General features: G+C 41.0%; 1 pseudogene; it reads right to left on the reverse strand.

Annotated features, from left to right (window-relative positions):
- Positions 1 to 3,731: 3,731 nt before the first annotated feature.
- LOC122226577 lies at positions 3,732 to 4,259 on the reverse strand (annotated as a pseudogene).
- Positions 4,260 to 24,035: the final 19,776 nt, after the last annotated feature.

Here is a 24,035-nt window from a genome sequence, read left to right on the forward strand (position 1 = left end):
CTGACACCAAAAGATTAAATCACAGTTTAGTATATTTTTTTGATCAACAAGCAACTTGCTAAAAACTGTATTACTCTCACTATAGATCCACTGAAGATTGGAAATGTCACATAATCACTAAAGAATTTTTCAGGTAGATATGTATTCAGTAGGTGTAGACCCAGGGGGTTACCATCATTCATTATAAAACATCCATACTTGCTACAAAGATTGCTAGCATAGGTAAGAATTTCTCCCTCTAGACCTGTGTTCTCTAAAAACATCTTGAGAACATCTTCCCCAAAATGATTTGTTAAACATAGAGGGGAAATGTTCACTTTTTAGAATCAGTGTTAGTAAATAGAAATCATCCTGCAGTAAGCCAGATGCTTCCCTATGACTCATTCCTGGTGTTTCTTCCATTTGATTAATGCCTAATTTGTTGTACTTGTTATCCAACTGCCTACATGACATATCCATCTTGATGACTAATTTTTGGCATCTCAGACAAGATGAAAAGCAAGTTTCTGACATTGCTCTCAAAGCACACCCTTCCCACACTCTTCCCCACTTAGTAAATGACAACTCCACCATCCCAAGTGCTGAAACCCCAAACCTCAGTTGTCCTCAACTCCCTCAACCCCCAATGTGATCTTTAACAAGTACTGCCAGCTCCGTGTTCAAAATATATGCAGAATCTGGACTGCCTCTTACATTTCCACACTACCACTCTGGCTGGAGTAGTTAATTAAATATCCCCCTGAGTAGTTCATGTCTGCCCTTGTACCTCTTCAGCCTATTTGCACAAAGTTGCCAGAATGATCCTGCTAAAATGAAGGTCTGATCAAGCCATCTCTCTGTTCAAAACCTTCCAGTGGACTCCACTGTGACTCAGAGTAAGAAACAAAGACCCACAGTGGCTTCAAGGCTCCACATGACTTGCGGTCGATACCACTGACCACACTTTCTATCCCTCCCCATGTTGCTTGCTCCACTCTAGCCACACAAGCCACCTTGCTGTGCCCTCTGATAGGTGACTCTAATGGCAGATTCCACCATGGCTTACTCCCTCACTTCCCTCAGGCTTTTCTTCTCCATGAAGACATCCTTCCCATTCTGCCTAAACCTTCAGCCCCCAATCACTCATGTTCCTATTCATGCCTTCATCTCTTTCTTCCACACTTCTCCCCAATATCCTACATATTGTGCTTATTTATCTTGTTTGTCTCCCCATCACTAGAATGTAATCTCCATGGGGCCAGGGATTTGGGTCTTGCTCTCTGCTGTATTCCCAGTGCCTCACATATGGTGAGCACACCATAAGTATTTGTCAAAAAAGTGAACAAGCTTGTCACTGATACCTGCTTTTTTCCACCCATGATGTTCACCATCACACATAAGAGCATCCTTTCCAGACACTTAAACTTTTCTTCATGTTACCACTTGTGCCTTTTTTAAAAGAAGTTTTTATTTATTTATTTTGAAAGAGAGTGGGGGGAGGGGCAGAGAGAAAGAGAATTCGGAACAGGCTCTGTCAGCACAAAGCCTGACACAGGGCTTGAACTCATAAACCATGAGATCATGACCTGAGCCGAAACCAAGAGCCAGATTCTCAACCGACTGAGTCATCCAGGTGTCCCACCATTTGTGCCTTTTACCAGGTAGAACAGAACTTCCTTCAAGTTTTCCACACCCCTCTCCAGGCTTTCCTCTCTATCTTCTTGACTAGTTCTGGGTCACATGACAATCTGTAGTCCAGTCACTGGAAAGGAGATGGGACCACCATTGGCTGCCATGGTTTAAGCATGATTTATTCTCTGGGACATACGGCTGCTGGGGTAAAATCAGGTTAATGAGGAAGAAGGGAATGGGTTTCATACAGAAAAATAAGTATCTGCCATGTCCGCTGAATCACAATTTCATGTCTGTGTTCGCAGCTGAGCTTCACCATCTTGATGAGGAGGGGTAAGTAGGTGTTCTGACCATTTTACGGAGGAGAAAACAGAGCCACAGAGAGATCCTCCAATATGTCAACATCATGCAGTAGGTCAGTGGCGGGACCAGTGTGGTCTACCCAAGTTCTCAGTTCTGGAGAAGCAGGATGCTTTGGAGAAGAGTACAGCGGATATCAGAGCCCCAGGGATTCATTTTCACTATGCACAAAAGAACTATATGACCTCGAATAGGCATTTTGATACCTCAGGGCCTCAGTTTGTTCATCTTTAAAATGAAAATAAAGTCCCTTTCTTGTTTTAGAGCTGCGCTTGAGCTGATTAATCATTAAGACTCTCTTCTTATCTGTTGAATTCCAGCTCTGGGAGAGAAATAGGAGTGAGTTGTTGGACTTTAAACTCTGCCCAGCCAGAAGAGAAGAATTAGATTTCTTTGTAATGACCTTTAAAACAAAACAAAACAAAACAAAACAAAAACCCTTTTGTTCTGAAAACAAATACATAAGGATGATCCTTTTAACCCTCAGTCTGTTCCTGAAGATTTCCCCTTCAGTGTATCTCTAAATCCTTCTAGTTCCAGCTTTGACATTTGAGGAACACAGGTATTCCTCGGCAGGTTGTCTGTTCCTCATTTGGAAATCAATCCCCTGTGAATGCATAGTTGGAAGCTTCCATTGCAGAGCAACTTCATGGAGCCAACTGCAGACGCATTTGTAGCTTGAGAGCTGTGATACCCCCGTATCTTCCTGGCCAGGGTCCTAGTCCGCACAGTTGCCGGGCAACAGTCACTCCAAATTCTACTGTTGGCTTCTCATTCCATGCATCGTTCCTAGCATGTCACCTGCCTGAGAGATTCAAGGTTTTTTTGCTGAAGGAGTGGCTTTATGAGGGCCACTGGGAGGGAGATGGTTATTCAATAATTTACTGAACATCGCATGTTCAGCTCTGTGCCTATATGAAGCATTTTCCAACCTTCTGACTTCATAGATCTAGATTTTCCTTTTCTGCAGTGTCAACTTGCTATTTAATAACTCTTGACTTTCAGATAGAAATTTAAGGTGTTCCATGTATTATCTCATGGGATTTTAGAATTAAGAAAAATTAGGTAACTCTCATAAGATTGTTAAGCTTGTAAAGAATGGAATTGGGATCAGATCCTAGGATTACCAGGCTGCCTCTCAAGTGTCATACCAAATGTTAAAATTTAGGTGCTTTCAAAATAGACATTTATTTGTACCTTTAATCATCCACTATTAGGGTCTTGGGTACGTCACTTCTAAAAAACCCGGGTGGGGAATTTTGCTTAAAGAGAGCTGCTTACATATTTTAAGCCAGGGATTGGCGAACTTTTTCTGCAAAGGGCCAGATAATAACCATTTTAAGATTTATGGGCCGATATAATTTCTGTTACAACAGTTCAATTCTGCATGGTAGTGAGAAAGCAGCCATACACCATACATAAACAACTCAGCATGGCTTGTGTTTCAATAAAACTTTACAAAAACAGGTGGCAGGTTTCCTTTGGCTCGTGGGCCATTATTTGTTGACCTCTGATCCAAGCTTGGTGCTCTTAGTACCATGCATTCTTTTATGTCCTGCTTTCAAGGGCATTGGTAAAAATAATTCTCTCTGATTTTCTTGGTCAAGTGGGAAAGTGAAATTGTTTCACAAAACAGTCATCCCAATACTCCAGAGAAGTCTGCACATTCACCTCACCAATATATCCCACAACTTTTTCTTTGGTTGTCAAATGATCCTTTATTGAAAGGTTTTCCTTTGTACTTCTTAACTAGCTGGGTATTATACTGCACCACTGTTGATGTCATCTATGATGTCATAAGGGTGGCAGCCATCAACATTGCAGCCCACTGATTGAGCAGTTCCCAGAATCTCTTTCATGGTTCTAGAGAGTTCTCTGGCTAAAGATAGGTGCTGCATCTGTCGGGCAATGTTGACAAGCTCATCAAAAGAGGTATTTTCACTGTGCTTAATGTTTTCATGCTGCTTTCTGTCTTTTGGCGGTTCCTTGAGGGCTTTGATAATCAGGGCAGAGGCAGAAAGGACCACTTCAATCTGGGCCTGTACGTTCTGAACGGTCATTTTCATTGTAATCCTCAGACCCTTCCAATCATTGGTGCCTTGGCAAAGTCATCACCAACCTTTGTTGGAGACAGATCCTGGGAGCCAGTCTACTGGGCCAGGGCAAATGATATGGCACCAACTTCCCCACTGGTGCACTTCAGGTATACAACTTTGATCTCGTTGGGGTCAAACTTAGGCATGGTAGAGGTGGCTGGTGTTGGGTGAGCCCAGATGCAGGACAACTGAAAACAGTTGCACCTTCACCTCACCTGAGCCAAAAAACTCTTTCACAAATTTGATAGAAATATCATAGACTTATAGAATGTTAGTGCACAGGGATATTTAAGATCATCTAGTCTTAAACTCCTCATTGTACAGGTGGGGAAACAAAGTAAATTTTTCAACCTCCCATCTAAAATAAGTTCAAGTAGGGGCGCCTGGGTGGATTAGTTGATTAAGCATCTGACTTCGGCTCAGGTCATGATCCTGTGGTTTGTGAGTTGGAGCCCCACATCGGCCTCCGTGCCTACAGCTCAGAGCCTGGATCCTGCTTCAGATTCTGTGTCTCCCCCCCACCCCGCCTCGCACTCTGTCTCTCTCTCTCTCTCAAAAATAAATAAACATTAAAAAAATTTTTTTAAGAAGTACAGGATATACTTGGAAGACCAAGAACTGATGAGTATAGAACTTAATGTGTGGTTCAAATATTGACATTTCTTGGCCAAAGAAAAAAACTACAACATATAAAAATGCATCCTGATAACTTTCTTTCTTACCTTGGTCATATTAGAGTTTGTTATTCCAACAAGACATTGTAAAGGCTTTTAAAAATATCAGGCAGAAATATATGAAAAGCTATCTTATGCTCCTAGACTTGAGCAAATATCTTCAAAATGTTGCCCCTCTGGGTCCTGACACTCAACGACCTCTTGTTTGGATGTAGCCCTCCCACAGGATGCCCGAGCACCTGGGTTGCGGTTGCTGTAGAATGCAGATGGCATGCTCACTTCAAGGGCACTCAGGGGACTATTAGGGAGTCACAAGGGATAGGGCAGTCACCTGAGAGTAGGAACAGCAAAGCTGTCACCGCTCCTAGACCCACAAGGCTGAGCAGAGTGAGCAGTAGAACCTGCAGTCATGAAAGGGAGCAGTGGCACTCAGTCAGTACTCTAATTTCTGTATTAAACTCTTCTATTTAGAGTGATGCCCTTTTCCTGACTCAACCCTAAATATACAGCCAGAGGCTACCTCGCAGGTGAATAAATACCCTGACCCTGCTCCACTCCCTTCTAGTCTCTACCAGAACTCTCCCTTGCAGACCACTTAGTGTAGACCAGCAGGTCAGCCTCCGGGGCAGAGAGCTGGGTCTAGGGGAAGGGAGGGGACCGAAGGGACGGAGGGGGCATCTCTGGCACAGGTTGTAGAATAGTTACTGTGTGACCATATTTCCAAGAAAATTTGAGAACTCCTAATAACTTCAGCTCTCGATATATAGGAAAAGGTAAAGGTAACAACTTTCTCTGTACTCTCTTTCCAAATAAAAGAGTAGACAAAGTCTTCAAAATGAGTTTCCATGAAAAAGTAAGAAACTAAAAGAGCAGCACATTTGCTGAATGGCTCCTTTGTTTTAATGAAACTGAGTGACATTTAAATACGTTTTATAAAAAAGACTCTACATGGAATAATGGTCTCTATGAACCACCTGTGCTTTGCCTTTATGGAGGAGAGAAAAAAGAAAACTGATCCTGAATTTTTATAAAGAAATTTAAATTAGACATTCAAATAAAAGAAGAAAACCTTATCACTTGGGTAGCTACTTAGCTACAGGAGTAATTAAAGCAATGATTCATCCTATGGAGAATTCTAGCAGAAGCTGGTAATTCTTTCTCTCTATTAGAAACCCTCCTGGGAACCAAGAGAACTCTCTAGAACAGCACAGTTCAATAGCAAAATAATGCAAACCACAAACAGAAGCTGCATACAAAGTTATCTAGAAACCACATTTTAAAAAATAAAAATAAAAATAAAAATAAAAATAAAAATAGCTTTGCTGTTCCTACTAAAAATAGCCTCTGTGGCTCAGTCGGTTAAGTGTCCAACTTTTGATTTTTGGCTCTGGTCGTGATCTCACAGTTTCGTGAGTTTGAAACCCACATGGGGCTCTGTGCTGGCAGTGGGGAGCCTGCTTGGGATTCTCTGTCTCTCCCTCTCCCTCTTCCCCACCCCACCACTCACACTTTCTTTCTTGAAATAAATAAACTTAAAAAAACTTTTTTAAAAAGTGAAAATAGATAAAATTAATAAATAATAATGTATTTTTATTTAACCCAGTATTTCAAAAGTATTATCCTTCCACCTATAATCAATATTAGAAGTCATTAATAAGCTATCTTACATTCTTCTTTTGGTGCTGCGTCTTTAAAATCTGAGGTATATTTTACAAGTACAGCACATCTCAAGTCACATTCAGGTGCTCAGTCACTGGCATGTGACTAGTGGCTACCGTGAGACCGCACAGCTTAGAGTATGTCCCAAGGTTGGGTAAGAGCCTGTGTCTCATACAAAGGAATGAAGCATAATATAAAAGAGCAGGGACTACTCTCTGTCTGTGTGTTTCACCAATGTGTCTAGTTCTCCTTGCCTTTTAGGTGCATATGAGGATTCTTCCCCAGCCCCTCGTAGCTGGGCAAGGCCACATGACTTGCTTTGGCCAACGAGATGCGAGCAGACATGACCCATCACCTCCAGTGAGCTGCACTGAAGAGCTGGCGTGGGCTTCCCTGCGCTCTCTCTTATCCTGGCCTGGGGATTGTGGACACTTGTGCTGGTATGGAGGTGCCCTGAGGTTGAAGCTGCCTGAAATGCTGAGCCAACACTTGGAGGGGGCACAGCTGTCCTACATGAGAGGTATGGTGACTTTTGTTCCACTCAGTCCCTGCGTCTCTCAACCGACCTTCTCAAGGTTCCGATAACAGCTCCTCCTCCCTACTCTTTCAACCCCTCTCTGATATTGCTAGCCCTGAGCCTTGCCCACTTCTTTGTGTAAACTGCCCCTTTTGAACCTCCCTTCAGTTACCCCATTTGTGCCATCTGTTTTCTGTTGTGATTCTGATTGATACAGTTTGCTATATTGACCAAATGTGAAATGGGCCTAAAGACAGAATAAAATGAAGGGCAGCTGGGTGACTCAGTCTGTTAAGCATCCGGCTTTGGCTCAGGTCATGATCTCACAGCTCGTGAGTTTAAGTCTCGAGTCGGGCTCTATGCTGACAGCCTGCTTCCGATTCTGTGTCTCCCTCTTTCTCTGCTCCACCTCCACTCATGTTCTGTCTCTCTCTCTTTCAAAAATAAACATTAAAAATTAAAAAAAAAAGACAGGATAAAATGAGTATCCTGAAGAAGTAATCCCTTGAATGGGTGTAAATCAAGTTTTAAATCAATAGTCTACGATAGTTTTCTCACCAATCACACTTACACAACAGATTCTCTTTGGGGGCACCTGGGTGGCTCGGTTGGTTGAGCGTCTGGCTCTTGGTTTTGGTTCAGGTCATGATCTCACAGTTCATGGGTTCAAGCCCTATATCGGGCTCCATGTCTACTTGGAATTATCTTTCTCCCTCTCTCTCTGCTCCTCTCCTCTCTCTCTCTCTAAAAATAAATAAATAAACTTAAAAAAAAAAGATTCTCTTTCTCTTCTTTGGGTAAAGATGTGCATTCATTGTTCCTAGTGATTTGTGTCTATGTGTTTAACAAATCTGTTTGCTTGAAACTGATGGTCTTGATTCTTTCTTGAAATATGTTCCAAGAATTTGCTTACAAATTTATGCTTGGCATAAATAGCAAGAAATCAAAAATAACTAGAAATTGTGGTTAATGGCCATCCTCAAATAAGTTTTGTACCTACAGGCTTGTACCTCAGGCTTGAGTTCCTAAGGAGAAAACTGAGACTTATGAGTTATTGTTGTGTTACTTGTTCACTGTAGAAAGATCAGAGCAATACAAATGAGCACAAAGAAGATAAAAATACCTCCTCTCACAAAAATAATCACCACTAGTGTATATAATTCCAAATGTTTTTAAAAATTATATCATCTTGTCTGAAAACAATTTTTAAATTTGTGTTTTTGACTAAAGTTTGGACTTAATTTCCTTTCAGTAAGTATATTTTTATACCATTATTCATTATAGTAACTGCTTTGTCATTATTATCCCTTTCTGTTTTATTAGCTCATGCCAATTTTCCAATACCAAAATAATATTATATACCTTTGTATTTTCAAGTATTTGGCCAAATTTTCTGCAGATAAATTCTTGGAAATGAGAATGCTCATTATAGAAGGTATACATGATTTAAAAGCTTCAGATAGATTTCCCATATGCCCCCCAGAACACAATCAGTCATTTTATCCTCTTAATAGGAATGCAAGAGATTCCTCTATTCCCACACAGACACCTTGCCAGTACTGAGTATTATCTTTGATTTTGGCTCTTTGATAAGAAATAAACAGTAATTTGCTTTAAGCTTGTACTTCTATAGTTACAGTGAGAGAGAAAATATTTCCATGTTTTGGACAATTCTATTTCTTCACTTATTCATTGTACTTGCATTTTGCAGACAAAATTACAGTCTTTGTAATTTTCCTATTTTGCAATTAGTGAATGTTTAGAGTTGTAAAACTCTCTGAATGCTAATGTTTGAGTGTTTTTGTTAGACTATTTCCTGACATATACTATTCCTTACCATTTCTCTACAGTCCCTACGGCATCAAAGATATGTTTTCATTATAAATGAGTTTATAATGAGAGAGTTAAGTAACTTAACCAGAATGACTTAGTTATTTTAGAAGATGCTACTCATGCTATCCCTCAATCCCTGTCCACCTAGTGCGTTCATTTCTTGGCTGCCATGATCTTTGGTGGCTAACAATTCAGAGTTGCACCCTTCTCTGGAAAATTGTCCTCAGCCTGTCCCAAATGCCTGGATGGCCTGCACACAATGACTGACTGATGCAGTGGAGATACAAAGGCCCGGACTGCTTGCTTTAAGGCCAGAAGATTCCGTGGTACGTTTGCTCCAGATCTTCCCATAAAGTCGAGTTGAGGTGAGGCTTCACCTGAAACCTCGTCTTTGCCTAGACTCTCCCCCTTGTCTTAGCCTCCTTCCTTCATTCCTCCAGATTCCACCGAAGAGAACATCTTTGATAAGTCACTTTTATAAAATTCTTTCTCTCAGCCACAGCTTCCAGGGAGCCCAACCTAAGACAGCTTGTAAGTGGGCCATTTCATATTCAGACCCAAGCAATCTGACTCCAAGATCTGCACATGCAATCAATACAGCACACCTCGTTCCTATCAAAGACACTGCCTGGGAATGAAGATAGCAGATAACACTCTTTCCTAACCTGTCATTTGTCTGTCACTTATGGTGGTCACCACAGAAAAGTATTAAATGTATATAGACACATCTATTAATTTTTTACTATGATTTCAATTTTTAATGGAATGCTTACAAATCCTAAATATTTTTAAATGTTTATTTATTTTTGAGAGAGAGAGAGAGTAAACAGGGGTGGGGCAGAGAGAGAGGGAGACAGAGGATCTGAAGTGGGCTCTGTACGGACAACAGTGAGCCCAATGAGGGGCTCAAACTCAGGAACCATGAGATCATGACCTGAGCCCAAGTTGGACACTCCACCATCAGAGCCACCCAGGCACCCCACAAATCCTAAATTTTAAGCTATATATTATTCTAGATCTTTTCTGATTTTATTCATATTTATTTTTTATTTTTTATTTTTTTAATTTTTTTTTAACGTTTTATTTATTTTTGAGACAGAGAGAGACAGAGCATGAACGGGGGAGGGTCAGAGAGAGAGGGAGACACAGAATCTGAAACGGGCTCCAGGCTCTGAGCCGTCAGCACAGAGCCTGACGCGGGGCTCGAACTCACAGACCGCGAGATCATGACCTGAGCCGAAGTCGGACGCTTAACCGACTGAGCCACCCAGGCGCCCCTCATATTTATTTTTTAAATCCAATGTTTAGTTAGACACTGATATCACAATCATTCTAGCGCCATTAAAGTTTCTATCATTAAATAAATAATTTTTTTTTTTAAAAAGGGGGGTCGGCACCTGGGTGGCTCGGTCAATTGAGCGTCCGACTCTTGGTTTCAGCTCAGTAGTGATCTCATGGTTCCTGAGACTGAACCCCATATAGGGCTCTGCACTGACAGTGCAGAGCCTGTTTGGGACTCTCTCTCTCTTGATCTCTCTCTCTCTGTCCCTGCCCTGCTCATGCTCTTTCTCTCTCTCAAAATAAATAAACATTTTTTAAAAAGATGCTATCACCAATCTGAACTCACCAATCTGAAATGCTACATTTACCACATTTATTTATACATGTTCTCACAAGCTTGTTTTTTGGCTTTCTATTATTTTCTGCTAATTTCTATGTTAGAGTGCCAGTTCCAAAATTAAAAATTTTTTAAACTGAAATTTTATGGGATATTTTCCTCCATTTTTACTTCAGTTAAACTTTGAACTTGTACCCATTTAAAAATAATTAAAATTTTGTTGAGATGTAGAGTTACATGTACTTTTTGTATGTATGTTATTATTCAACAAAAATTTTGCCAAAAAAAAAATCTTTGGTACTTTATTTGAAATGTCACTATTTATAAAACAATTTGAGGAGAATTAGCATCTTATACTACGGAAGAATCTTTAAAAGCACATGCTATTTTTCCATTTATTCAAGTATTTTTATGATCCTCAGTAAAGTTCCATAGTTTTTAGTTATGCTTCATATACCTTAAATGTATTCTTAGTTTTTATTGTGGTTTATATGTTTGGAAATGTTGGTTTTAGTGATTTATGCTTATATATAAAGGGGTTATTGATTTTTTATATTATAAGCAAGATCTTATCAGTACAAATAGTGTCAATGTAACTACTTGGATTGTAGTTAAGAATATCCCTGGTGAATAATTTTCTATCTTGGAATATTCAATTTAATTTTAATTCTTCATAGATATAGTGACCATATGTTTAGTTTATTAGTAGGTGAATTTATGCTCTGTTGTGGGGGCAAGCAAGATTGATCATCTCTCCCAGATAGAAGGCCAGGCTCTTCTGTTCTAATGGATTAGGCACCTGCTAGAACGGTTGGCCAAATTGTTACATTTTAGCATGATCCCTAGTTCCACCTATGCAGCTGTTCCCACAGAAGTGCAGTGCAGTATGCCCTGCTGAACTCAGGTTCTAGGGTTATTTTATGAATCACAAAAGAAAACTAACAAGAAACAATGTATTGATGGCTCATGTGCCAGATACCGTACATATATTATCTCAGTATTCATTATAACTATTCATTCATTCATACAAGAGTCGTTATTAAACACCTGCTATGTGCCCAGCTCTCAACTTAGAGTTTAGCAGTACAGAAAGACTCAAAAGCAGTTATAATGCTATATGCTATGTGATAGTAGAAACACAGTGTTTCACGAGTACTTAGCAGAAGTACCTAATCTAGATCTGAATTCACAGGGAAGTTTCAGGATGTGAGCTCAAAATTGAGAGGTGGGGGAGAACCAGAATTATGATAATGTTAGTAGAAGCAAGGGAACTTTTCTTCCTAGTAGAAGAGAATGTGCCAGGCAGTGGTACTAAATTTGCAAAAGTTAAGGATGGGGTGGAACAAGGGAAGGAGAGTGATAAGATTTCAGGTTACCCCAAATTGCCAAATTAGTGCCCTGATTTTAGAGTGTTAAGAATTTGGCTGGTGCAATTTAGCAAGACAATTATCCAAGTGCTAGTGGTCATAGATCACTGCTTATAAGCAAAAAAGTATTTTCTTAAAGCAGACTCTGTTGTTCTCTATATACTTGGAAGTAAGCCAGCTTTAACTGGAAATTAGTTTTCTTAAAGAGACAACAAAATAAATGGTAGAAACTGAGTTCTACTGAAATTTTTTTGTTGTTGTTGTTAAGATTTTATTCTTAAGTAATCTCTATACTTAACGTGGCGTTTAAACTCACAACCCCAAGATCAAGAGTTTCATGCTCCACGGACTGAGCCAGCCAGGCACCCCACTACTGAAATCTTTATAGTCTCATGGTCCTCAAGAGACAATACATAATCAATCCACTGCTTTTCTACTATATAACCAGAAACATTGACATTCAACTCTGGATCCCTGAATCATTACTGGTCCCCACCTCAGCTTTACTCTGCTAATCCTATATTTTAAGATTTGTTATTTTACCATCTCACTCTTGATTCCAATTACTGACATCTCCCCTTCTCCCTAAAAGGGTCCCTGAAATAAACCATGGTATAGAAATGGAATCACCAAACTGAGAAAGGGAAAGATAGGGCTGGGCTTTAGGAACCTACAGTAACCTGGGACTTGAATTCCATCAGGCTTGTCTTTCCTTTCTTCCTCCTCTCAGGATGGAAAACCATGTTTTTTCCCATATGATCAAGATATGACTACATCTTTCAAGCTTTAAGTCTTACATCTTTAACCACTTGCAAGACACTAACTTGATCTCCTGCCCCCAATTCCAAAGTCCCCAGGAATAAGGCCTTTTTAGATTAGGTACCCATCCCTGTCCAGTAAACTATAGGCGGGGAGATGAGTCCTTTTATAATATCTAGCCGCTTCTGTGGTAACCACATGGGAGAGGAGTATGGTTCTCTGAAAAGGAGGAGCCTAGGCGCTGAAGGATGGTACTGATAAAGGAAATGGGCAGGTGTTGCTACCACATTGAATATGTACGCTAAGCAGCTGGTTACAAAATGAGATTTTGCCATTTGATATCTTTCAAATGTCCCCTCCACCCAGCTTCCCAGAACCAAAATTACACCATTGTGTCAAGGCATTCGCAAAAAAGCAAAATGCCTTGTAACATCTCTGGCTTCACGTTGTACTCCCTGCCCTTCCTTACTGTACTTCAGCCAAGGGACTTGTTTCTGTTCTTCAGATTCCCTCTACTAATTGCCACTGGGGGCTTTTAGAGCTACTGTTCACTCTGGCTAAAGCACCTCGCCTCCCAGACCTTCGTATGGCTGGCTCCATGAGGCTCAACTGTCACTTTAGAGAGTCCTTCTAGCATTATCAATTTGAAGTAGTCCTCCATCATATTTATTGTCCTAATAACATTTGTCAAGATCTGAAAATTTGGGGTTTACTTGTTTTTTCATGATCTGTAGGAAGCTGTAAGCAATAAAAGACCCAACTAAAAGTTGCATCAATTAGAGTTTATTATCTCACTTGGTAAAGATGTTCAGAGGTAGGTAGTTTCAGGGCTGGTTATGTAGTTCAGCAATGCCATCAAGAACCTGAAATTGGATCTTTCTGCTCTGCCACCTTCCAAGAGTGGTCCATGTGGCCTCTCATGGAATCAAGACAGCTGCAGAAGCCTACACACATCCCAAAGTAGGACAGAAGGAGTCGGAACTTCTTGCACATCGAAGTGGGGAGGAAACCCGGAAGCATCCTTCCACTGAAGTTGCAGTGGCTAGAGTTTGGTCAGGTATCTAAACCATAGCCTCCAGGGAGGCTGAGAAAGCTCGTCTGGCACTTTCAGCTCCTTCCATCATGGAGGTGAGCTCTGATAGTAAGGTAGGCAGGGAGGGCAATGGCCAATGGACAAGCAAAAAACAAGGTCTATGACATGGTCTCTGACTTTTTCTGAACAATGGAAGTTTCACAGGGGAAGGGGCCTGACTCCAATCCACATCAGACTGATCTTAACAGCTCTGTTAGCCTATAAATTCCCCTTATTGTTTAAGCTCCCATTTGAGTTTTATCCCATTATTTACAACCAAAAGTATCCTAAGTGATAACCCAACACAATCTGATATACTGATGTAACCCAGGCAATCTTTGGGCAGCACCAACAGGCAGGGCCGGCTATGCATAAGGCACCACAGGTGCAATGCCCAGGGCCGACAATATATGCAGGAGCTCATGCAAATGTTTCATTCTTATTTTTCTTAAAATTCTTGGGGGAAAAATAATAATCCAGGCTGGATTATATTTGTTTTTTCTTCCAATGCAGTTGTACAATATAATCTTTTATATTTTTGTATGGAGGAAGGGGGCCACCAAAGTAAAAGTGCCTAGGGCCCTCTAAAGTCATAATGTGGTCCTTCTTTCATAAACCATGATTAGATTATAAATTTATCTTGGGAAGTCAATATAGGACACTTTGGAATTGAGAAAGATATTAAGGGATTCTGGTAATAGAAAATCAAGAAAATAGTCCTATGAGTCAGAGGCTTTTTTAGACACACAGTCCTAGCCAAGATGTTCTAATGGGAAGTCCTGAAAACCCAAGGGCTAGCGAGATGCTCCTGGGAACTAGAGAGAAGGAAATATTAGAAATGTGGGGACATGGGCCACGGAAGGAAAGGAGGAGAAGGGAAGAAGCCGAAAAGGGACAAAGGGCATACATATAAATAATTTCTGAGTATTAGCAATGGACTTGGTTATAAACTATATAGATAGGGACATTTTACCTGAGGACCATGGCTGCTATTCTAGGGTCCCAGCATCTCCCCACTTTTGGAACAAGCTCTCAGACTGTGCTTGTGAATCCATCTGCAATCAACATCTGGGGTAGATTGTGTTATATTGTGAGTTACTGTGTTCTGTCCTTTTCCTTATTATTATAATTTCAGGGTCCACATGTGGTAAAATTAAAGGGGAAAAAAAACACCCCGCCAGATTAGAGATTTGTAACTGTGCTTTTATGACTCCTGGGAGGTTCTGGCTACTCAAAATAAAGCACAGGAAAAATGTTTTAAGAACTTAGTCACTTTAATTTTAAAATGAGTGCAGCGGCTGCGGGATTTTGCAGCACTGAGCTCCCTCCACGGCGCCATCTCTCACGGGCTTCTTGATTCTTGCAACTCGACAGTGAGAGGGTTTGAATAGGTCATCTCTAAGGCTCCTTCCAGCTCCAAAATTATGCCAACTTTGCAGATCATGTAGCAAGAGAGTAGTTTTGTGGAATGAAACACAAACCCAAAGAGTTGGAGGTCTGGGAAGGCTCAAACCACCACCAGGCACAGCAAGCAGTTCCTTCACACGGTCCCGCTGCGGGCAGCCTTTCTTTAGGACCAGTGCGTCAAGTCCAGTGGCCCGGCGCGCACCAGCAGCGCTGCGGAAAGACTGCGCGAGGTGATCGCGTGGTGTCCTTGCCTGGCTATTCGAGGTGCACACCAGCATGCAGCCGGGGACGCTTGCTGTGGCTGTCCTCTTAGGACCCGCCGCCGCAGTGCTGTCTCCCTCCCGATGCACACAGACCACTAAAACTTCCCTGGTTCTTTGTCCAAAAAGGATAGCAGATTTGAGATCCTGTGCCCACATTTTGCTGTTCAAAAATCGATGCGTCCTCTGCAAATGGATAGTGGTGATCGTTGCACAACATTATGAATGTACTTAATGCCACTGAATAGTACACTTGAAAATGAGACAATGGAAAAAGAAATCGATTCAAAAATCAATGATTCATTCTTTTTTTTTTTTTTTTAACTTTCTCAGCCCATTTATTATCAAAATCCTTATTGTGTGTTTTTCCTAGAAGTTCCGTGGGCCATATCTCCAGGGAGTGTTAGAAATGTAGGGCTGTTAAGGAAGAATGCTGCGACAGCCACCACTCTGTGTGGGAGTGAGAGGCTGCCAAGGGCTATTCTCCACACAGGGGTGCTGATAGCTAATCTCCACATTTTAATTGTGACGCCATTTGAGCATCTTTGTTCCCAAGCTCCTTTGTTCCATCTTCAAGCAGCTGCTCATTGAACCTGATGATCTGCCCACGTTACTTTCCCAGCCTTCAAAAAAGAAACCAAACTTCGGTCTGCTTTAGCTTTCGTTTTTTGTTTTTTGTTTTTTGTTTTTTTGTGTGTGCCAAATATAGCATATGGAAAAGTGCATACACCAGATGTGTACTCTAGTGACTAGTTATTAAATGAACGCTCGCGGAGTTACCAGTATTAAAGAAATAGAAAACTGGCGTGTCCTAGAAACCCCCTGTGAGTCTCTACACTTTTCCAACCTCCTCCCCTCTTCCTGAGTAAAGACTTAGTACCATAAAAGCCAAAAACAAACAAACAAACAAACAAAAAAACCCAAACCCAAACCAAACCTGCTTTGTCCTTATTAATTTCACCAGCTGTGTATACTTCACCTAACATCGTTCTTGAACTTTACAAATGGAATCATGGTGTTGGATGTAGCTTGTTCTTTAGCCATGTCCTTTACCCTTTTAATATATGGATCTCTTTTGTACATTCATTCTCTATTTGTGATACCTTTAGAGAAAACTGAGCTATGTCACGCGTTATTGCAGTGCTAAGAGATTAATTGCTTCCTAGTATTTCATTATTAAAAACTCTCTCTACTTCTTCTGTTACACTGATATAGCTGAGCAGGAAATGAGATGTGCCTTTGCCCAGGGGTGACATTCAGAATAGTTAATGAGTCAGCAGGGGCACCCATCAATCAGAACAGACACTAGGGGAAGGCAAGGTGCTATTATAATGGGCTAGTCTCTACTAACTGCACATCAACCCTCCCTGGGCCCTTACTGTTCCCTCTACTGGCATTTGCCTATCCTTCAGGGTCTATAACAGGGTCCCAATCCCAGCTTAGTCTCAAACTTAACAGCATAAGTTGGACAGGTGACAAACTCAGTTTTCTTATCTATAAAAGGAGGAGGTTGGGTTAGGATATTTCTGAGGATTCTTCCAGATCTAAAGTTCTGTGACTGAAAGGGTCTCATTTATTGTATCTGTTATATGACACTCCTCAGTCTGTACATTCCTGCTGTGTTCAACTATTCACCGGATAAAACTAAGCATCAAGATATCAGAATCAGGCCCTGATATAAGTTCTTTATACCTCTGAGTCCTTGGAAAGTATAATTCATGGAATCTGTTAAATGAGTGTTTGATGGATTAAGTCCCACTTCTGTGATGCTACCCCCAACTACTCTGATCTGTTCTATTTTTTTCTGAAATTCTCTATCAGTCACTTGACTTCCAATCGTAGGCTTCCTCTTAATTTTTCATTCTATGAAGTTAAATTTATTTAATTTTTTTTTTTTAATTTTAGAGAGAGGGTGTACAAGCAGGAGGGGAGGCAGAGGGAGAGAGAGAGAATCTTAAGCAGGCTCCATATTCAGTGCAGAGCCCAACGCGAGGCTGGATCCCACAACCTGCACTGAAATCAAGAGTCAAATGCTCAACCAACTGAGCCACCCAGGTGCCCCTGAAGTTAAACTGTTAAATGCATAATCTCATTTCTAAAAAGCAAGACAACAAATTCTCTGGGAAGCCTGCACCCTCTTTGCAACAATACCAGAACCTAGACTTCAGTAATGTCCTATGTTTATTGAATAAATGGTTGGCTCTGTGCCATAGAAACATGACCCCTTCACCTAGAAGGGTATCGAGCACTGGCTTAATCCTTTTGGGCTGCTATAACAAAGTACCATAAGACTGGGGAGGGGCTTAAACAACAAACATTTTATTTCCCACATTCTGGAGGCTGTGTCTTCATATGGCAGAAGGGCAAGGGACCTCTTTTATAAGGGCACTAATCCCATTCATGAGGATTCCACCCTCAGGACCTAATCACCTCTCAAAGGCCTCACCTCCTAACACCATCACATTGGCCTTAGAATTTCAACATATATATTTGGGAAGAACACAAACATTCAATCTTTAGCATGCACTGCCACCACTCTGTATGATTTACGGTAAGAACCTGCTTTGGTTTTTCCACCTTGGAACTAGGCAGCATAGACCTTTCTGTCAGTCTGGGCAGTGTAAGTATCATGACACAATGTTCTTGAGGTGGGACTTGGAGTTTCTTCTTCATTAGCAGAACTCAAAAGAATGTCAGCTCCAAGTGGAGAAAACATCGTCAGAAGTTCTGGGTTTTCCTTGTGGGAGTGTAGAAGGACTCACTTTTCAGCCTCATCATGACTCTTAGACCTGCTGTGACCCATATCTCAGCACCTCTGGGTGTCTGTGGGGTGACTGAAAAGTCAGCCAGCCTGGTGAGGCAGCTGCGTGCCTGCTCTGGCCAAGCACTAGACTATTTATGCAAATTAAAAACAGAAGTCTATAAACTGACCCCAGCTGTACTACCTCTAACGATTGCAAGCTGGACTCTTAAGTATGTTGTTATTTTTAAAGTCAGTCATTTTGCAGGCCTGCGTTTTGTTTTACCATAACACATAGGCAGTGAGAATTTTCCATCAACTTTAAAAGACGGATGTAATAGACCCTTAGGGCAGCCTCTTCTGTAAAATTGTTGTGATAACTTCAGTGTATGGGAGTTTCGTCTAGCCCCTTTATTACATCTCAAGGATTTTCATTCTTTGTGCTAAAGATGCTGGAGAGAGATTGTGGTCAAGATATTTAATCAGAGCGAGTGGAATGAAGGAGTCAACCATCCCTGTGTTTCCTGTGTTGTATTATTTAGGCTTAGTTTGGTTTGCTTTTAAAGTCGCCTTTGGTGCTAAAACATACAGGATGACAGGGACAAGGACTTAATATGGAAACATCTGTTCAATGGCAGAACACACTAAAAATAATATAGCAACCAAGAGTCCTCGGGAGAAATCAGAACTTAGAGGGTGTAGTTGCAATGATTATGGAGCACTTTTTTTTTTTTTTTTTTTAATGTGAATAAGCCACCACTTTGGTGCCAAGCATCTGATCGTGGCCTAAACTATAGCCCTGGCTGAAATAATATCTTCCTGGAGAAGTTATAAAAGTAACTGCAGACCATTTAGAAGATACCAGAAAGGTATTTTTAAAATTTACTTTAATGAGAAATCACTCCCAGAGACAGCCATCATGCCTATGCCCTCTGTTCACGCTACTAGTCCATTTTAAAGATTTTTTTTTCCCCCCAGATAATTGTGTAGTGTAGAATGGAGACTAACTTAGCAGGTCCAAGGAGAATGGAGATTGGATGGGAAGACCCTGGGTCCAAGAAATGTGTAGAGTGGCTCTCCCTCGGTCCACGGACTCTTTGGGGCAGGCCCCGATGGTGACCTAACAGCAAGGCCATTCCAGTGTGGACCTGCCTCGCCTCACACTCCAGTCCCACACCTTGCAAACCCAGGACGCTACATTTTGGCACCCTAAGGCAGACGGATGATTCAGTTAGGGAGCTCTTAGAAATCCCAGCCGTCCCTTGTCTTCATCTGCTCCGGACTCATCGATCCTACCAAACTCAATGTGAGCTTTTAAGACACTACTGGTAGTTAACAATACTGCCTTGTGTACTTGAAAGCTGTTGTGGGAGTAGAGCTTCAAAGTGTTCACCATTTGTAACTCTCATCTCGCCTTGTGTCAGCACTCAGGAGTTGTGTGTCCTTCAGGACAAACAACTATATTGAGTAGTGCTCCAATGCCCAAGACATCCTCTTACAATACTCAGAAGTCTTGACCCTCTTTTCTCACTCTCAGTAGCAGTTAGAAAATTTCAGATACGTAGGGAAAGGCCTGCTCCTAAACTCCCTTTGTATGTTATAAGTGTATGTTCTAACACCTACCTGATATTGCCATATCTCACCTAGATACAATATTAGACCATGGAGGCATCCCCAAAGTTCTGGAGCCATCTTTGTCTCCCCTGTCCATTGTCCCCACATCTAATCGCTTAACCACCTCTTGGTTTTGCCTTAGTAGTTACCTTCCTCCTCTACTCATGCCTATTACCCTGGTCCCCAACCTCACCTACTTACTCCTAGGTGGGTCTCAATACCTTTACACTGAGCTCTCTGATTCTAGACTCTTCCCCTACATTCTGTCCTGTTTTCTAGAAACAAATACTATTTCTACAACATTCCCTGAGGAAACTATAATAGGTTCCTCTCAGAGCTTGATCTCCTCAGCAATGGAATTTAAACCTTCTATCAACCTGCCACATCTTATCTGGTCAGGGTGCTCTCACAACCTTATTTTGCCACTCCAGTCAGGCTGGTTCTTCCTTAAAGGCCATGCTCAGTCCTGCCTTTTCCAGTCACTTAGAATGTCTCATCCCCTCCTTTAAACCAAGTCCTCTATCTCAAGGCCTTCTTTCTATGTCCCCCCACTCTTTTGCAGCATTTGAATTTTAGGACTCAATAGTATTTCATTTTTTTTGTACAGTCTAGACCTTAATTGTCCTTCTGCTGGGACCCAAGTAATCCTTGACTGTTATAGATGCAAAAATTGCTTGGAGCCAGATTGCTCTGTGCCAGATGCCATTCTCAGTACTGTATGGCTTTACATGTATTAGCTAATTTAATCCAAGTAATTCTAAGGAGGTAGGTTCTATTATCAGCAGTTTACAGATGAGGAGATTAAGGAGATTACTACGGAGAAGTTAAATCACTTGTCCAAAATCATTCAGCCAATTAAAGGTGGAATGTGAGTTTGAACTTACATGAAATTCATCTCCAGAATCCAAGACATTCTGCATCCCCTTAGGAGCAGAGGACTTTTTGTGAGACCACAGCAAGCCAGAGCACCCATCACACAGCACATCTTAATATTGAATTGTTTTCCCCTAGGAATCGGATGCAAATTTATGCATCAAGTATTAAGCTACCCTATTTTATGAGGTATGGGATTGATGCTGTCACAATTGCATGTACAATCTTCTACCTGAGGTTCTTCCGATTGAAATCTTTTCTGAGCAAAAGCATATTCAAGTAGTATAAGCATTTGCCCCCTGAAGAGACTACTCTAGGTTTTGATCATTTGATGGATTGCCCGCACAGCATTTTTCTTTCCTTGGGACTGATTTAACTTGCTTAATTTCGTGCTTGTCAAACACAATGAGCATGATGAATCCTTCTGAGTTACAGATTTATCAAAAACATCTGTTAATTTACTAAAAATGCACCATGGCCTGGATTGTCCCTTACAAAAGCAGGATCTTGTTCATCTGTGAACAGATTTCTGTTTCTTTCTCAAGCGTTACATCTGTGATTTGTGAAGGTTGGGACATCACTTAGTATCAACTTGCGCGTTTAAACAAGTCATTCTTACCCTTCTTTGTTTTTTCAATGGAAGGGATGTTTTAGTCTTTTGTAAAATTTAGCGTATCGCTTTTGATGTGATACAAAACAGCATTTCCTCCCTCGGGGTCCCCTGACCCAGCAGTGTCCATTTCTGTTTTAGAATTTCAGACAAAGTTTTGTTTACCGGCAGCCTATGGTGCATTCTACACAAAAATAACAGGAAATTTTAGTAACTCAAATAGAACTACCAAAGGAAAAGTAAGACTTGAGGAGATTACTACCACTCTCCTATCCCTGTAAAATAGAAATAAACACACCTTAAAGTGACCAACTATCTCATCCCAGACTCAAGACAAAGGCCTTTGTCTGTAATAAGAATAATCCTCAACAGAGGCTTTCCTGTGTAAAAACAGGCTTGTGTTGTCACATGTGTTTCATTGGTTCGTATAATTCTTAAACATCTTGAGAGTAACATATCAAGTTTAGGATTCTGGTATGTCAAATCTTTTTCATAAAATTACCTTTGAAATTTGAGAAACTTAACAGAAGACCATGGGGGAAGGGAAGGGGAAAAACTGGTTTCAGAGAGGGAGGCAAACCAAAGGAGACCCTTAAATACAGAGAATAAACTGAGGGCCCATGGGGGTGGAGGGGAGAGGGGGAAAATGGGTAATGGGCACTGGGGAGGGCGCTTGTTGGGATGTGTACTGGGTGTTGTATTTAAGCGATGAATCGTGGGAATCTACTCCCGAAGCCAAGAGCACACTCTATGTTAGGTAACTTGACAGAAAATTATATTAAAAAAAAAAACCTATAAAAATAAGTAAATAAGAAAATAAAATTACCATTGATATCCTGAGAATGGAATACTTTGTTATTGCTTTGTACCATAAAATACCCTGTGAACATTATCACTCATACCTGTGAATGATATTCCTCTATACACTCAGTGATTGCAGCCTTTTCTTGAGAGATTTCAGGAAAGAAACAAAGGCCCACTTTTTCTCCCACCAGTCATAATAACCAAACATTTAATAAGTGTTAATTACTTCTCAAAAAAGAATGTTAGGGCTGACAGAAACAATGCAATATTCAATTTCTTAATTTTTTTAAGGTTTTTATTTATTTTTGAGAGAGAGAGTCCAAGTGGGTGAGGGGCAGAGAGAGAGGGGACAGAGGGTCCAAAGCAGGCTCCATGCTGACAGCAGACAGCCCAGTGTGGGGTTCGAACTCACAAACCATGAGATCATGACCTGAGCCGAAGTCAGAGGCTTGACTGATTGAGCTACCCAGGCACCCCTCAGTTTCTTAATTTTGAATAAGAGTTGCATATGGCTTCAGTATTATTATAATTTACTTTTTTATCATAAATAAATGGTTGACTTATTGAAGTATATGCTTGTAGAAAAATAAAATTGTTAATCATGCTATGACATGACTGAGTAATCTGAGCCTCCAGCCTTCTTGTCCAAGAGTTATCACATGAGGGATCTAATACTTCTTAAAAGGGTATAAACTGAGTTTTCACTTAATATTAGCAAGAGTCTGTACTGTTATGGAACAGGCAACATTTGCTACTTTTCTTCCTTTCTAAATTTGTCCGGAAAATATGAGACAAAATAGCTATTTTTCCTTGATAAGAGGGGTCAATCATCTTGATGGTTTGTATGTGTCCTGGAACATTTTGTCTAGAGGTCTAGACATTATCAAAGTCATATTCTACTACATGGAGAACATTTATAAAAACAAGTGGCTAAGAGTTTGAAATTAAAAGCAGTTCTTCCAGCACAGCCTTTTCCTATGAGAACTTATCAGTCATTCCACTTTGACACAATGAGAACTCTACCTCTCAACAGCCGTGTGCTCAGGGTGGCTATTTCTGCTACAAAGTGACGTGACCCTATGCTTCTGTTGCCTGGGCCTCTGTCACACGGAGACGTGGTCTTGTGTCCACTATGTAACACACGAGCTTTTGTTCACCTGACGGGGTGCGGGGGTGGTTTTCACCAATGCAAGTGGGCGCCGGAGTCACACAGCCAAATGAAACGTGTCCGGGAAATGTAATAGTGAATCACTCACTTTAGCTGTTTCCTGATACCCTCGCCTGCTTTCACATAGATGGCACAAAATATAGAGCTTAGTGGCACACAAAGCCAGGCTGCTTTCACTGGACTGCCCACACATTCTTTTGATTCTATTTTGGGTCACACGTGAAAGCCACAGAACAATCGACAAAAGCCATTTCGTCTTCTCACTCTCTTCAGTTTACCCTTTTGCTTAGTTTATTTCATTTCGCCAACATTTTTAAAAGGGCATTGTTGTCATTACAAAGTTGAGTATTTTTCTGAGATCCTAGGTAGTGTTGGTGGTGGAAGAAGAATTCTTCCACTTTTCCAGACTAAGTCAAAGGCATGGTCTTTGAAATACTCAAAGTCCCCGACGAAGCTTTCAGCACAGAGATGAAGAACAGCCAGTACCTGAGAGTTCCCTGCATTGTCATTAAATCCTCACAACTTTTAGGCAGTTACCTATATTTTATCTCCATTTTAAGAGTGGAGAAATTGAGTCTCCGAGGTTAAGTATCTTTCTCAAGGTCACGTAGGTCATATAGTGCCCGGGATTGAAACTTAGGTCTGTTGCCAAAGCTTTATTTTACGCGTTTAGCCCACTGGATCAGAATTCTATAAAACAGCTATCCCACAGCATGTGATTATGGTGTTGTAAGTTAGCCATTGCTCTTTGGACCCCTTGACTTTAAAGCAAAGGCTTTAAAAATATTGAACTTTAATTGACATACAATATTTTTTAAAATTTGTTTAATGTTTATTCAGTATTGAGTGAGAGAGTAGGGGAGGGGCAGAGAGAGAAGGAGTCAGAGGATCCAAAGCAGGCTCCACACTGTTACCGCAGAGCTCAATGGGGGCTCAAACCCACGAACTCTGACATCATGACCTGAGCTGAAGTCAGACGCTTAACTGACTGAG

The sequence above is a fragment of the Panthera leo genome, chromosome A1, assembly GCF_018350215.1.
Source record: "Panthera leo isolate Ple1 chromosome A1, P.leo_Ple1_pat1.1, whole genome shotgun sequence".
Classification (NCBI taxonomy): domain Eukaryota; kingdom Metazoa; phylum Chordata; class Mammalia; order Carnivora; family Felidae; genus Panthera; species Panthera leo.